The sequence below is a fragment of the Xenopus laevis genome, chromosome 7S, assembly GCF_017654675.1.
Source record: "Xenopus laevis strain J_2021 chromosome 7S, Xenopus_laevis_v10.1, whole genome shotgun sequence".
In the NCBI taxonomy this organism is placed as follows: Eukaryota; Metazoa; Chordata; class Amphibia; order Anura; family Pipidae; genus Xenopus; species Xenopus laevis.
The window spans coordinates 46,303,433-46,320,186 of NC_054384.1; the positions used below are offsets into that span (position 1 = coordinate 46,303,433).

A 16,754-nucleotide genomic window follows, 5' to 3' on the forward strand; every position below is an offset into this window, starting at 1 on the left:
ATCACCCAAAATACATTTATTATGACCACTATCAGTCAGAACTTCTACACGCACATCAACCACCTCATCCATCAGTATGTTAACACCGTGTACTATACCTTAACCAGTGTCACTTAACCGCCACTGCCGCGTCTCAGAAGTGTCCACCACCGTATTCTATTGAGGAAGTGCCAATCCAGGTTCCCGCTTGCACACAGCCCTTGGTTTGCCCAATCTATAAACAATATATGTATAAAAATAGTTATATATAAAATGCTGGATACATATTTAGGATGCTCAAAGGGACCTCTTACTCCCCTGTGGGACCGCCCCCTATTCTTATGTATATAAAGAAATCAAAACATTACAATTAAAATACGGGAACTAACTTTCCCGGAATGCAATTAACTCACTAGTTGGGATTAAACTTAACCCTATTGTACGTTAACTGTTTGTTTCCCCTATCCCTCCATTACTGTCAAGATATCAATTCTGGACGGTATCCCCTATACCGGCAGGACTTCATATGTTGGGTTGTCATAGGGCCCCCACAAACTTCCTTATAGGTAACCTCTAATGTACAAATATACTGTAATCCCCCCTCACTCCAAAAGGACCCTCCATCAGTGTATACCCTGCTATCTATGGGGGAAAATTAGATGTTAATCAATAAAAAGGTGCGTATGAGACCACTTCATTTAATCCACCAGGATTGATGTTGTTCAATTTATGTATCCATCTCAGTTCCGCCTTTAACAATAATAACAATAATTTCTCACAATCTCCTCCCCGGGTGCCAATGTATGTTTATTCCTCAGGAAATGTAAGGCCACTGGTGTCTCTGCTTTTCCTGTCTCTAGTGCCGATCGAATCGCACTTCTATGGTTTGCCATCCGATGTCTCAGGTTCGTGATAGTTTTGCCCACATAGAATAAGCCGCAAGGGCATTTGATGATATAAGTTAAGAATTTGGATGTGCACGACAGTCTGTATTTGATGTCAATCTTCTTCACCGTATGCGGATGGTTGAAGTATGGTCCGGTCATTAAATGACTACATGTAGTGCAGGACGGACAGCAGAAACAGCCATTCCTTGTACTGGATAACCACGTTGTAGGACCAGCGTTCTGATAACACTGAATCGAATCAGTCTTCACTAACATCTCTCGGAGATTCCTGCCTCTTTTGTAAGTTATCAGAGGACATGTTCTAAAAATAGGGGGTAACGTCTTATCTCTCTCTAACACTGACCAATGTGTCTGTATTGCTTGAGTGAGAGATCTGTTAATTTGAGTGTAGGTCGTAATAAAAGTAAGTTGTTGTTCCACCCCCTCAAACGGCTTATCGTGTGGTTTGTTCACTAATTCATTCTGTGTGTGTTGTAGAACCCTGGTTTTGCATTCCAATAAATCCGATAGATTATATCCTCTCTGTGTAAATCGAACCACCATCTCATCCAGCTGTGTAATCAACTTGTCCTGACACGTGTTGTTTCTCACCATATGCAGCATTTGGGAATAAGGAATACTCTTTAGGACATGCGGTGGATGGCATGAGGAGTCCAGTAACATGGTGTTGCGATCAGTTGGTTTTCTGTAGGTTGTCGTCTCAAATTTTCTCCTCACCAGCAGGTCCAAAAAGGCTACTTCTTGAGCATCAATAGTTGCAGTGAATCTAATAGTGGGGGAAGTGTATTAAGACTTTGAATCATGTTTTCAAATTGTTGTTTCGACCCCGTCCACACCAAAAAAAGATCGTCTATGAACCGATATAATCTATGTATGTATTTACCGTAAGTGAGCCAAATGTATTCCTCCTCATACCTTGCCATGAAGAGATTAGCAAACGAAGGGGCGACATTTGACCCCATACTCGTTCCACTGACCTGTAAGAAGTATGACAGTTCAAATTTAAAGTAATTGCATGTTAAACATAATTGTAGAAGATCAATCAAAATCTACAGGTGGTCGAGCATTGGCAGGGTATCTTAAAAGGGCTCTTTGTACTGTCTCAATACCCTCCTCAGTAGGGATCACAGTATATAACGAGGACACATCCATAGTCACCAACCATGTATTGGGTGGTACTGGACTAGCTCATTGTAATTTATGCAGAAAATCACCTGTGTCTCTAACGTACGATGAAGTCTTAGTTACTATTGGTTGTAAATAATGATCCACAAATATCGCTAGCGGTTGTAACACTGAACCTCTTGCACTCACGATCGGACGACCTGGAGGTAGTACATTGTCCTTATGTATTTTTGGTAGTGTGCACAATATTGGACAGATGGGGTGTTCAGTAGTCAAAAATCTCAAAGTGTTCTCGGTGATGCACCCTGTTGTTAGGCCAGTTTGTAATGCCCCATCTACCTGTCTCTTGAACATTAATGTAGGGTCACCTTTCAATTGTCGGTAAACCGCCTCATCTCCAAGTTGTCTCATAATCTCTGTGCGTTAGGTGCTGTAGTTCTGTATCACCACTGCTCCACCCTTATCGGCCGATCGGATCACGATATTTGGGTTAGAAGATAACGATTGGATAGCTTCTCTTTCAGCCCTGGTTAGATTGGGGGGTGCTCTGCATCCGGTATTGATCTTTTGTGCTTCATCTATCAGTAATCGGGTGAAAGCTTCAATGGACTTTGGTGTGTTCATAACTGCTCTTGGCTCTAAAAACCTCTTTGTTATCATTAGGTATATGAAAATGTTCTTTTAATTTTAATGTACGTTGAAATCTATATATATCCGTCATTTGTTCCAATGAATTGCTATGGAAGGAGGGAATAAAAGAGAGTCCTTTCGATAAAAGTTTAATTTCCTCGTCTTTGAGCGTGTGATTGCTTAAATTGAGAATCATTTCCACATCTTGATAAAGGTTGTAGAGCACAACCGAAACGTTGATGTAAATGATTTTTGTATTCTAATAAATCCTTTGGAGCAAAGAAGATATGGTGTGTGTGCTACTCTCTGGTCCTGTACAAACTTTCAACTACAGCACAGCACCCGATACTTATTCAATACCAGATAGCGTGTGCGGATATTGGAGTGTCTTTTATATATATATATATATATATATATATATATATATATATATATATATATATATATATATATATATATATATATATATATATATATATATATACATATACATACACACACATATATACACATACATATATATATATATATATATATATATATATATATATATACACACATACATACACATATATATATATATATATCTATATCACTAACTTGACCAAAAAGGGTGCTGACCCTAGTATTTGGCCCCCAGAAGCAGTTCGAGCTTTTGAACGCCTCAAACAAGAGTTCAGTTCTGCCCCTATTTTGCAGCATCCAGATACTGCTTTACCATTCATTGTGGAGGTAGATGCCTCTGAAGTGGGTGCTGGGGCAGTCCTTTCCCAAAGGCACCCGATTACCAAACAAGTTACATCCCTGCGCCTTTTTCTCTAGGAAGTTTTCGCCTGCAGAGGCAAACTATGATATTGGGAACAGGGAATTGTTGGCTATCAAGTGGGCCTTTGAGGAATGGCGGCATCTACTTGAAGGTGCTAAACATATGGTAACCGTATATACAGACCATAAAAACCTGCTTTACATAGAATCGGCCACACGGCTAAACCCTAGGCAAGCTAGATGGGCATTGTTCTTCACCAGGTTTAATTTTTCTTTAACATATAGGCCTGGATCTAAAAACACCAAAGCTGATGCACTCTCTAGGAGTTTTGAATCTACCTCCTCTGACTCTAGTGAGTGCATCCCCATCATTCCTAGGGAGTTGATTGTAGCCGCATTGGATTCTGACCTCTCCACCTTGTTGTCCCCTGTCCAATCTTCTGCTCCAGCAGATGCTCCCGCTGGGAGAATGTTTGTGCCTGAGGAGCTGAGGGAACAAGTTCTTGAAGAGCTTCATAACTCCAAAATGTCTAGGCATCCTGGCATTGCCAAAACTATTTCTTTGTTAGCCCGTCATGTGTGGTGGCCTTCTTTTAAACAGGATGCTAAGGTTTTCGTAAATTCTTGTCCAATTTGTCAAAGGTCAAAAACCTCTCGTCAATTGTCACAAGGTTTGTTAAATCCGTTACCAATCCCTGAGAGGCCATGGTCCCATCTTTCGATGGATTTCATTGTAGATCTGCCTCCCTCTCAGGGTAAAACTGTAATTTGGGTGGTGGTGGATAGGTTTAGTAAAATGAGCCATTTTGTTTCCCTTCCACACCTCCCTTCTGCCAAAACCTTAGCCGATCTGTTTATCTCTCATATTTTCAGGTTACATCGGTTTCCTGTTAACATTGTGTCTGACAGAGGTGTTCAGTTTGTCTCGAAGTTTTGAAGAGCTTTCTGCTCTTTAGTTGGTATTGATTTATCCTTCTCAACTGCTTACCATCCCAAAACCAACGGACAAACTGAAAGAGTGAATCAATCCCTGGAGCAATATCTCAGGTGTTATGTATCTGATAACCAGTCCTCTTGGGCGGAATTGTTGCCCTGGGCAGAGTTTGCCTACAATAATGCCACTCACTCCTCTTCTGGGGAGTCTCCTTTCTTTATTGTAAATGGGCTACATCCAAAAGCATTTTCTTTTTCTGGTTTAGATTCCTCTGTATCCTCTGCTAATTCCTCTGTCAATCACTTTTCTAAAGTTTGGTCCCAAGTTCATCATTCTCTTTCTGCAGCTTCCTCTGCTCAAAAGAAAGCTGCAGATAGATCTCGTAGAGAGGCTCCTCAATACAAGGTGGGAGATTCTGTTTGGCTATCTACCAAAAATATTAAAGTTGCAGGTCCCCTCTCTCAAACTGGGGCCCAGGTTTATTGGTCCATACCCAATAAATGAATTAATCAATTCCTCTTCTGTTCGTCTCCAATTACCTGCAGAGTTTAAAATATCTAATTCTTTTCATGTTTCTCTTCTAAAACCAGCCACTATTCCTGTTCCTCCCCCAGTGTTAGTCGAAGGTCAGCCTGAATTTGAGATCCAGGAGTTCCTCAATTCTCGTCTGGTACGGGGTAAGCTCCAGTATCTTATTAAGTGGAAGGGCTATGGCTCTGAGGAGAACTCCTGGGTCTCAGTCGATGATATCAAAGCTGATCAACTTAGAAAGAAATTCCATAAAAAATTTCCAGGGAAGCCTGGGGGTCCAGTGGCCCCCCCTAGAGGGGGGGGGGTAATAAAATTACCTGGTGGTCTAGTGGTGCGGTGGCGTGGACGGCCGCCGCGCCGCAACGCTCCTGTTCCGGCCTCCAGCGCCGGCGCCATCTTGGTTCTCTAGGGTGCGCGCGGCCTCTTAAAGGTGCGCTGGCGCGATTAGTCAGCGCGCATTGGCGCACGTTTTGTCGCGAAATTTGGAGGTATTTAAGGCCCATTCTTACTCCCAGCCAGTGCCCGTGATAGAATCTTGATTCTGGTGGTTCCTGAAGCCTTTTGCTGTCTGTTCCTGTGAAATTTGTATCTGTTATTCCGGTTTTGATCCCTGTCTGTTCCTGACTATTCTGATATCCGAATCCTGACCTTTGCCTGCATCTCGACTACTCTTTCTGTCTGACCCCATCTGTTTGATTACCCGGTTTGACCCTTGCCTGCCTGACGATTCTTGATATCTGCCTGCCTCGACCCTGCCTGTCTGACGATTCTCTTGCCTGCTCCATTTGTACCGTGACCTTCGGCCCAAAAGACTATCTACCTGCCGTGCCCCTCTGCTAGCCAGAACATCTCACCTTGTACCCCTCGTTAAGTCCAGGTGGCATCCAAGTAAGCTGAGGGCTCCTCCCGAAGCCCAACGGTGGTCACACTAATGGTGAAGCTGAGCCGAGACCAGGGTACTTGGCACCTGTTCTGGTATTGGGTGCCGGCCGTGACACAAACTTTTGGAGTGTCAGTAAGGCTGTTAGAAGTAAAGTCTGGGGATCAGCTAGAAACAAGAGAAGGTCATCCGCGTATAAGGCCAGTTTATCCTCTAGGGGGCCAGTCTTATAGCCGTGTATGTTCCTAGTCTGTCGTATAAGTAGGGCCAGGGGTTCAATGGCGAAAAGAAGTGGGGAGAGTGGACAGCCTTGCCTAGTGCCACGTGATAGGGGAAAGAGTGGGGAGAGCAGATTCCCTATTTTTATCTGGGCCGAAGGTTTCTGATATAAAAGCCGGATCAGGGAAACAAAACGTGGGTCAAAGCCAAATTTCTTGAGTGTTTCCCACAGGAAGGGCCACTCGACAGAGTCGAAAGCCTTGGCTGCGTCAAGTGATACCATGATTCTGGACCCGATATTATCATGAATAGTCTGAATGTGGGTGAAAACTCTTCTAAGATTAATGGCAGTAGACTTCCCAGGCATGAATCCCTATTGGTTCGGGTGGATAATGGAGGTAATGACTTTCATCAACCTGTTCGCTAAAATTTTTGCAAATATTTTCGCATCTGTGTTAATGAGCGAAATAGGTCGATATGAATCGCAGAGTTCTGGATCCTTGTCCCCTTTGTGAATTAAGGCAATAATTGCATTGTGAAATGAGGGGGGCAAGGAGCCAGAATCAATTGAACTCAAAAGGGTAGCATGAAGATGACGTACAATGTGGACGCCATGGAGAGTGTACCAGGCCGACGGAAAGCCATCAGCTCCCGGGGCCTTCCCACCCGCCGAGGATGCAACCGCGTCGGCCACCGTCCCCTCTGTAATCGGATTATCCAGGTAGCTAGATTCCACCGGGGGCACGGTGGGAAACTCAATAGAGTTCAGGAAGGTACTAAGTTGTTCACCAGTGCATGAGACTTTAGAGCTATATAATAAGAGGCAAAACAGTCCAAGATATCCCGGGGATCGGTAACCAGGGCACCTCCTACATCCTTGATCCTGGAGATAAGAGTTTGAGTGGTTCTAGTGTTTGCTAATCTGGCCAGGAGTTTCCCTGCTTTGTCCCCCTGGTCAAACACCCTTTGAGAAGTATATAGCAGCCATTTCCTGGTTATTTTGGTTTGCGCCAGTTCAAGATTCCTCTGGGCTTGTGTTAATCTAGTCTGGTTAAGGTTAGATTGGTCAGATTTATATTCCTCCTCTGCCTCTTCTAAAGCATCCTGTGCTGCCTCCAATTCTAATTTACTCTGCCTTCTGGCCGCAGAGATTTCTCTAATCAGCACCCTCCTGGCTACCACTTTGGAGGCCTCCCAAAGAATTTCGGGAGATGCCGAACCCTGGGTAAGAGCCCAATAATGTAGGTATTCTTCTTGCGCCCATTCCCTAACTAAGGGGTGACTGAGCCACAAAGGACTTAAGTCTCCAGTTAGTGTGGCCACCATCTGTAGCAGAGAGCAGTGTTACTATGAGTGGGGTATGGTCTGAAAACACCCTTGGTAAGTACTCAGCAGAGGATACTAGTTGGTCAAAGTCCGCAGACGCCAAGGCCATATCTAGTCGTGAAAGGGACCCGTAGCTAGCAGAGTAACAGGAATATTTCCGTTCTATTGGATGTTTCCAACGCTCCAGCAGAGCTAATGATTCAACCCATTTAGACAAACCAGTGCTGGAGCCGGCCGTGGTTCCCAATCTATCTAATGTAGGCTCCAGAGTGGTATTAAAATCTCCAAAAATACACACCGGTGCTGCCGGTAATGCGGCAATGATATTGTAAATATGCTCAAGCAGAGTTAACAAGAAGAGGGGTGGGCAATATAGATTCACAAGGGGCAAGGACCTATTATCCAATTTGCAGTGTAATGCCAAGTACCTCCCATAAAAATCGGAGCGAATGTCTAGGAACTCAAAGAGTACCCCCTTTCCGAACTAGTATTGAGACACCCCTGGAGTGACTTGAGAAAGGTGAGTGATAAGCATGAGCCACCCATTGCTTTTTAAGCGAGAGCAACTTTTGACCCATAAGGTGCGTTTCTTGGAGCATCAAAATATCTGGCCGATACTTTTTAATGTAATCAAAAAGGAGAGCTCTCTTAAATTTACTGTTCAAACCCCTGACATTCCAGGAGACTATAGTCCTATTCTGCATTTGGAGTCAGAGTAATATAACATATAGATACAGTCAGAACATAGCAATACGTCACTAAAATACTCATTGAACCCTAAAGCAGCAGTTCTAGCATCATCATACATGTGTCTTACAGCAAGTAAAAGCAAAAGAAGGAAAAGAAAGACCAGAAGAAAAGAGTAGAAAAACAATTCCCATGAAAACCCATTCTCCCCTGCCCAACCTCAAAACTTAGGAGGGCCTTGACCCCGAACTGTAGGAACTTCCTCGGAGGAGGATAGTCAGCAGGAAACGCCTGCCTGTGTAGTCACAGTCCAAGCCGACCGTACTATAATAGTAAGGCCTTGTGCAAAGAGAACAAAATGAAAAAAACTCGAACAACCGTAGTGCTCCCTTCACGCTTTGGGCTTACCAAGCTAGCCCCCATCTGCTTCTACTGCTGGAAAGAGCAAGTATCCCACATAGCATAAAAAAGTAATATTCACCGTATAATGGGGGGGGGCGAGCTGGGTCAGTGGTAGGTGAAGAAGCAGGGGAACCATCAACAGGAGCACAACAAAATAACTAGGGCTCAAAAAGAGAAAGAAGGAAAAAATAACAACAATAATAAAAAACAAAGAGAAAAAAAAAGTCGCGGTGAATCACAGCGTAGTCATGGACCGTGTTCCCGGGCAACTGCCCAGCAATTTGTAAATTGTAGAGTTCCATCACCTTCTTAGGCATATAAGCATGCGCGATATCAAGCAGAACAGTTGAACAAACCGATATCCCGCTATCCATGGCATAACCAAAACCGGCAATCTGATGGAGGAGAAATGCGGGGGATTCAGCCGTGTGTAATATGGTCCCGTATCAGCCAGATATGGTGGCTAGTCAAAGCCCACCTTGAGAGTAGGACTTGAGGTGAGGCGCTGTGTCCAGCAAGATGGCGGATCCCTCGGAACAACAGCCATTATCAAACAAGTTATAGGACAACTCAAGTAAGGCCCAAATTAGCTTAACACTCACCGAGCAGAAAGAGCAGCTCCAGGGTCACTACTCATGGGGAGCATTATGAGGGGCATCTCGTTGTCCATCGAGCCATTTATCAGCTTCTCCCGGAGTATTGAAAAAATGAGAAGATGCTCCATCGATCACACGAAGCTTGGCGGGGAACAATATAGCATAGGTATATCCGAGGGTGCGTAGCCGCCGTTTCACTCCGACAAATGACGCACGCTGTTTTTGCACAACGGTGGAATAATCCGGAAACAGGGATACCGGTGATCCATCATATATTAGCTGGCCTTTCTTGCGTGCCGCCATAAGCGCAGCGTCTTGGTCCCTATGGTTGAGCAGGCGCATTATCAATGGCCGAGCATTAGCTCCAGGTGGTAATGGCCTAGATGGAACTCGATGCGCCCTCTCAACTACCAGCATGGGGGAAAATACCTCCGCTCCAAAAGTTTTCCGCAGCCAGTCTTCAATAAAGCGTTCTGGTGCCTGGCCCTCAGCCCGCTCAGGTAGGCCAGTCGGAGATTGTTCCGGTGAAGCCTATTTTCAAGGTCGTCGTTCTTTGCATTAACCTCCGCAACTTGTCTGGCAATGCGGGAAAGTTCAGTCCTCAGTGGTGCGCTTGCGCAGGTTCTGCACGTCTTGCCGAATAAGTGAAATTTAAATTTTTATAGTATCCAGCTGGTTAGTGGTGCTGGCGTGCATGTCTTTAATCGCTCGAAGGAGGTCTGCATTGGAGGGGCCCGATGGCTGAGGTTTCACTCCATCGCCAGTGACTGCTTGTGGGTAGGCCTCAGCACCCTCGTGGTCCGAGTCTGGCTCAGATTCTGGCTGGGATGGGCAGAGATATTTGTCCATGCGAGTGGTACCAGTCTTTGGCCCGTATTTGCCCATGATGAGAGGTAGCTGTTAACAAGTGTTTCAGTCTATTTATCAAGCACAGAGCCCAGGATAGGTACAGGATCAGTCTTTAAGGCAAGGAGCAGCTAGTAGGCACGTCTGCTCAGGTCGCCATCTTGGATCTGCCCCCACAGGGGACCTTTTTACCCATAAAGTGGATCACCGTACCAGAGGCCACCCCTTTTGACTAGAAGAAAAGAACTTTCATTTGAAGCAACGTAGGGGGTTCTTCACAGTCAGGACAGTGAGGTTGTGGAATGCCGGGCGATGTGATGGCTGATTCAGTTAATGCCTTTAAGAATGGCTTGGATGATTTTTTGGACAGACATAATATCAAAGGCTATGGTGATACTAAGCTCTATAGTTAGTATAGGTATGGGTTTATAGAATTTAATTAAAATTAGGGAGGGGTGTGTGTATGGATGCTGGGTTTTCATTTGGATGGGTTGAACTTGATGGACTTTGTCTTTTTTCAACAATGTAACTATGATAAATCATACTCACTGGATTCAGGTATCACCCTGCTTTAGCAGAGAGATTCACCAACCAGTACTGAAAGTACCTTGTGTAAATGAATTTTGCACAGAGGACTCCAGCTCACAACATACGACTTCATATAATATAAGAAGTCAAAGGAACACAGGCAGCTTACCAGATAACTCAGACTTGTCAGCAGGAATATCCAGTACAGTGGAACACTGCTTGTTAAGTGCAGACTCATAAGAAAGGAAGGAGGTGCCATACCGCTTGAGCAGAATGGCAGTCCTGGAAGTGCCTTAGGAACATGAGCCAATATAACCTCTGTGTCAGCCAAGAGGATGCAGGTTCATCCATACAAAACTTAAAATATTAAACAGCAATAGCAAGGGGCCGAAAGGAACACCTGCAACTTACCATATAGTGAGTAATTAGCTGGATGGAAACTCCAGCCAAAGCCCTGATAGCTTTCAGCTGAGGGACATATTAAGCTTATTAACATGCAGACTTCCCAGTGAAATGAATGTTTCAAACACACAATGGATACTGAGAAATCAAACTCACCGGATTCAGGTACCGCACTGCTTAGTCAGAGGGATTAACCAGCCAGTACTTAAAGTACCTGGTGTAAAAAGAGCCAATACTGGAGCCAATACTGCATTTTGCACAGAGGACGCCAGCTCACAACACAAGACTTCAGATAATACAAGAAGTCAGAGGAACACAGGCACCTTACCAGATAGCTCAGGCTTGTCAGTAGGAATATCCAGACAGGTGGAACACTGCTTGTTAAAGGAACAGTAACGTCAAAAAATAAGTGTTTTAAAGTAATGAAAATATAATGCAGTGTTGCCCTGCACTGGTAAAACTGCTGTGTTTGCTTAAGAAACACTACTATTGTTTATATAAATAAGCTGCTGTGTAGCCATGGGGGCAGCCATTCAAAGGAGAAAAGGCTCAGGTTACACAGCAGACAGCAAATAAGCTCTGTGTGTCTAATGGTGTTATCTGTTATCCATTAGTTAACCTGTGCCATATAGCTGTTTTTCAGTTTCCACCATTGCTCCACAGCAGCTTGTTTATATGAACTATAGTAGTGCTTCTGAAGCAAACAGATCAGTTTTACCAGTGCAGGGCAACAGAACATGATATTTTCATTACTTTAAAGCACTTTCATTTTTTGGTGTTACTGTTCCTTTAAGAGCAGACTCATAAGAAGGAAGGGGGTGCCATACTGCTTGAGCAGTGCAACCTCTAGCCATTCCTGGAGGTGCATTAGTAACATGAGCCAATATAACTTCTGTGTCTGCAGGTTCACCCATACAAGGCTTAAAATATTAAACAGCAATAGCAACGGGGCCGAAAGGCACACCTGCACCTTATCAGATAGTGGCTAATTAGCTGGATGGAATATTCAGCCAAAGCCCCGAAAGCTCTCAGCTGAGTGACATAATTAGCTAATTAGCATGCAGACTTCCCAGTGCACTGAGCATTTTTAAAAACACACAGTAGATACTGAAGAATCATACTCACCAGCTTCAGGCTGTAATAACTAGCCCATATGCATACCCATGGCCCTTTTGCAGAAGTTCTGTAAAGCCTCACATAACTCAAAAGAAAAGGGGAGTCCAAAAAGCTCACAGGTAACAATGTGGGAAGCCTACACCTGTATTTTAGCACAGGGCTAGGACCATCGGTATGCCCACACCTGCACTTCTTCCCAATAAGCAATAATTTATAGATTATGCGTCATCAGGCATCAGTTAAATTCTTCTCCATTACCTGGGAATCATCCCTCTGTGTCCACACAGAGGTAAAAAATAAATAAAAAATACAAAAGAAAAAAATAAAACAAAACAAAAAAATAAAACTGTGTTGATTTTTGATGGAGGGACATAGAAGAAACAACAAACCACTGAATGTTGGCCAATCAAACCTGGTGGTGAATAATATCAGTGATATGCAAAATGTTATGTGTAACTTTGCTGACAAATGTCCTGATGGGAATCTTGTGTGTGTGACTGGGGGGTGTAAGGTAACACCCATAGTAAAAAGTGAAAGGGTGACCCCCCAATGTAAATGTTCCCCTAGAGAAGGTGAATGAGGTAATTCACAGTGGGGAACACCTAAAAGCAGAGCAGGCGTATCTGTAAGAAAGTGAGTTGAGAGAAAAATGTGTTGGTGCTTTGCTACATGAGGGTTTAAAGCAAAGGGAGAAAAGTTCTCTGAATGTTGGTAATTCAGTTGGGGAATGTCTTAAAGGTGAGGTGAAGCTGAACCCATCCACTATGTATGACTTGGCTGAGGGTGTGTGCAAATCTTAGGTTGTGAGTAAAACAAAACCTGTAAAATGCACCCATTGTTTTGTCCCAGGTCATACTGCTGACACTTGCACCTTTAAACAGTCTGCGGATGCGTTTACCAAAATAATGGAGACATGTAACCAGTACTTAAAGAGTAAAGTGCTGGTGTGTGAGCAAGTTTATACAGGTGGAGACCCCCAGCCCACTCATAGTGGTCCCTTAGATATTCAGGGATGTGCTGAACTCACTGAGTGGTGTGTAGCGAGTGAGAACAAAACCGGTGCGAATGATGCAGTGAGTTTAAACTGCATGGAATGTGTTAAACCTGAACCCAATGCCTGTGTGACTGGTAAGGTTTGTACAGCTCTATTGCAAAAATATGTTGCAGCTGCTGCTGGTGAGTCTGCATGGGAAACTGTTGAACAATGCATTTTCAGGTTCTTCAGTAATCAAAGGCTTAAATCTCAGAGAGAGTAACTTTGTTGCCCTGCAGCAACTTATCTCCTGAAGGTGTTAAAGGGGATGAGCATACTAATGAGCTATCTCTGTCAGGTGATCTAGTTAAAATGACTGAGCTTATTGAAGGGGAAATGTGCACCCATGGTTGTAGTATAGAGTGTGTTGCAGACAATTGTGCTCCATATTTTGCAATACAAAGTGTGCAAGCAGAACTGTGGGAAGGAGACGCCTGAAAGTGTGTTAAGTGAGACGTCAGATGAGAGACCTGGAATCTTTGATGCAATGCAAATGATGGTGTGGAAAATAGTACCATGAGTTTTAATGGTGATAAGCCAGACGAGATGTCTGAGGAAGCGAGTGATTAAAATGTAAAACTGCCTCCTGAATTTGTGTGTGTGCAGGTGTCAACCACAGAATTGTTCTCCAGTGAGCCCTTCTGTGTGAGATTTGAAACGCAGTGTGCTGGACAAACTGCCAGTAAAACAGCAAGCAAGGGTTTTACTAGCAACAAAGCTTCTGAATGTGGTATTGAAGTTAAAGGGGAAGTGTCAGCGCGTGTGTCTGTGTGTAACCCTAAACCCCTAGTTCAAAGGAAGATTCCTTTGAAAACTGGAGTGCTGGGCAAAAACTGCAGTCCTGAAGGAACTCGGGAACCAAACAATTGGGAAATGCGTGGAGTGTGTTGGATTCCCAAAGTGTAACAAAAAAGTGTTATGCCAGTGAAGAGCAGAAAGATGGATTGATTGTGCATGTCCCCACTAAAGTGAAAGTGACAGATTCAGCACCAGCTGAGTCTATTGAAGAGGCATGTGAATTAAGACCTGATACAGATGAGGTCAAGTGTAGGTTGCCTACAGACTGTGTGTCTGATTGTGTGTCAGAGTGTGTGACACAAATCTCTGGTAAAAAGCACTCTACAACCCGTGAATGTAAAATGCAAAGTGTTCATGTTGTGAACAAAGACACTGAAGCATGTGTGCCGGATCTTGCCCTATTTGATCAGAAGCAGGAGACTGAATGGTGTGTGACTTCCTCCATAGAAACACATGTATTAAATCTCTTGCAGGCTAAAGAAAGGCCAAGATCCCTTTTAAAGGGATGCGCTATGGACAAGCAGGTCCCTAGCCCTTTCTTTAAAGGAACAGTAAGTGAAACATTGCCTTTAAAAGGAAGAGTGAGCCCTTTAAAGAGAAGGGGTACTTATGTGATAAAAGTGTTCTGCCCTCTGGGTCGAAACAGAGGGGGAGGATATGTGACAGAGTGTTTGGAAAACACCACTGTCTTGCAGGAAAGTACATGGAAAAGAGTACATTTAAACTGCAAGATAGGTGATACTCGGCTCAATTAGGGTTAATATTCCCTCTTAGCCAGGTAATTAAGTGACAGCTGAGAGAGGATCTACATGGCAATGTAAAAGGGCTGTGTGAGCATAGGGCTCACCAGGGAAGTGAGGGACTGTGAGAGACAGAACTGGGCAGAAGGAGCTTTGCTGCCAGCAAGAGAGTTCCAGAGTTTGGAGCCTAAATCCCTTGTGGGCAGGGCCGGACTGGGAGCAGGTCCGGACTGAGAATTAAAATAGGCCCTGGCATTTCAGGTACACAGAGGCCCATTCAGCCCACATAGAGGCCCAAGCAGCCCCACCAGCCCACTAAATACTGACTTTCTATGGCACCTTATAGCAGCCCCTCTGGCATTTGCCAGAACCCACAGATTGCCAGTCCGGGCCTGACTGGGAGTAAAAAGCAGCCCACACATAAATGGTTGCTGGTCTTTTACTTACACACACGCATATTTCATATGTATATATACATATATATATATTATATAGTGGATAATGTACCCCCTACTGTAATTTATAAAGATATTATAAGTCACAGAGGAGTTATGTGACCATATAAAAGCATACATATCTTTATAAATTAGGGGGTACATTATGAATTATAATTTACAGCAGGGGTGTCCAACCTTTTGGCTTCCCTGGGCCACATTCGAAGAAGAAAAATTTTCTGGGGCCACACATGAAATACATAACACTTTTGATTTCTAAAAATAAAGGAAATACACAGAAATTAACTACAATACCTGTGCAGTAAAAAAAAAAAGTCTAAAAAATAAATGAATATATTTGAAAATATGCCTTTTCAAATTTTTCCACAAAGCAAAATGGGACAGATTTAAGCATCACCAGGGGTGTAACTGCTGTACATAGGGGCCCAATAAGGCCCTAATAACTGTCTCTACTGCTATTTCCCTAGGAATGACTCAGTTCATCAAGCAGCTGCCACACTGCCACACACCTTTCTGCTTCCAACACTGAGGCATAAGGGCCCCATAAAACAAATAGCAAGAAGTGAACTTATAATGGGGACTGGATGTCAGGATTTGGGGGTGTTGTACTTCAAAAACAACAGATTTCCATTACAGATACACTTTACCCTTGGGTAACACAATGTTCTCTACGCAGGCAGTAATTGTAATACATATTAAAGTTAAACTAAAAAACAAAGCACTTGCTGAACTAGAACTCCCCAACCCCCCCTCCAACAGTCCAGATTGTGGCTGGTACCTGAGCAGCACAAACATTCTTAGCAGTAAACAGTGTCAGTGACCCCTCTCCTCAGCTCCCTTCCCGTGTCTATAGCTTTAACCTCCCCCTATATGCCTACTGAGCAGTAGCTTTTCCCAGGACCTCACATGCTGACCTGACAGATTTATGATGCAGAGCGCAGGGGCAGGCAATCTCTCTTTCCAACGGAGACAAGTCACGTGGCTGTGACGAGAGCCGTGACATCTCCAATAACTTCAGCACACGCACTGTCCAGTTAGCCCAAGAAGTTGCAGAGGGGAGGGGGGCGTGCCGTCACTACTGTGGAGCAGCAAAGCTCCGCAGCAAAGTTTCTTACCATATCGTTCAGACTCCACCAGCGACATGAGCAGCACAAGCTGGGCCGCATGGATCACCATCCTGGGCCGCGGGTTGGACACCCCTTCCCTAAACGGAGCAGTCAGAGGCAGGGAAAGAGATGTGCACTCTTATCAGTAAAGCTGACTTCTCCTCACTCCCTCACTCGCTCTCTCTCCCCCTCCCTCTGGAAGTAACTTCAGCGTGCGCACGCAAACTATGTGAACTGTGCGCTCCTTGCTCCTAAAATATATTTTCCTTTTAATAGCAGATAAGTGCAGCGCCCGGCCCACTTCATCACAGGATAGAGCGGCCATTCGGGCAAATGCCCGAACGGACAGATTATCAGTCCGGGCCTGCTTGTGGGGAAAGAAAGAGAAAAGGACTGGCAGAGGCTAGTGAGTCTGAATCCCAGGAGGGTAAGCCAGCAGGGCTGAGTGTGAAGCCCAAAGACTTCAAAGTGCAAGAGGGTGAGCGACCAGGGGGGGGAAAACCCTGAATGTTTTGCAGTGTATTTTCTGAACTGTACCCTGCATGTTCTACAGTGAAGTTGAACTGTAACCTGAAAATTTTCTGTTTTTCTGCCTTTTGTTGGGAATGCCCAGTGCTTAATAAAGCTGTGTTTTGTCCTAAACCTTGGTGTCCCTGTCTCTAAACTCCAAATCCTACGCTACCTGCCTATCAAATGCTAATTCCCCTAAAAAGTGCATGTGCAGGCCAGTGGCATGTCACTATATATA

General features: G+C 44.2%; 1 long non-coding RNA gene across 1 annotated transcript in view; it reads right to left on the reverse strand.

The window, feature by feature from the left end:
- LOC121396332 overlaps positions 1–16,400 on the reverse strand; it is a 42,436-nt gene extending 26,036 nt beyond the window's left edge. The window contains exons 1-2 of the long non-coding RNA XR_005962986.1: positions 16,016–16,400; positions 99–214 (exon numbers count right to left, since the gene is read on the reverse strand). This is a non-coding gene — a long non-coding RNA (uncharacterized LOC121396332). The remainder of the gene's footprint in view (positions 1–98; positions 215–16,015) is intronic.
- Positions 16,401–16,754: the final 354 nt, after the last annotated feature.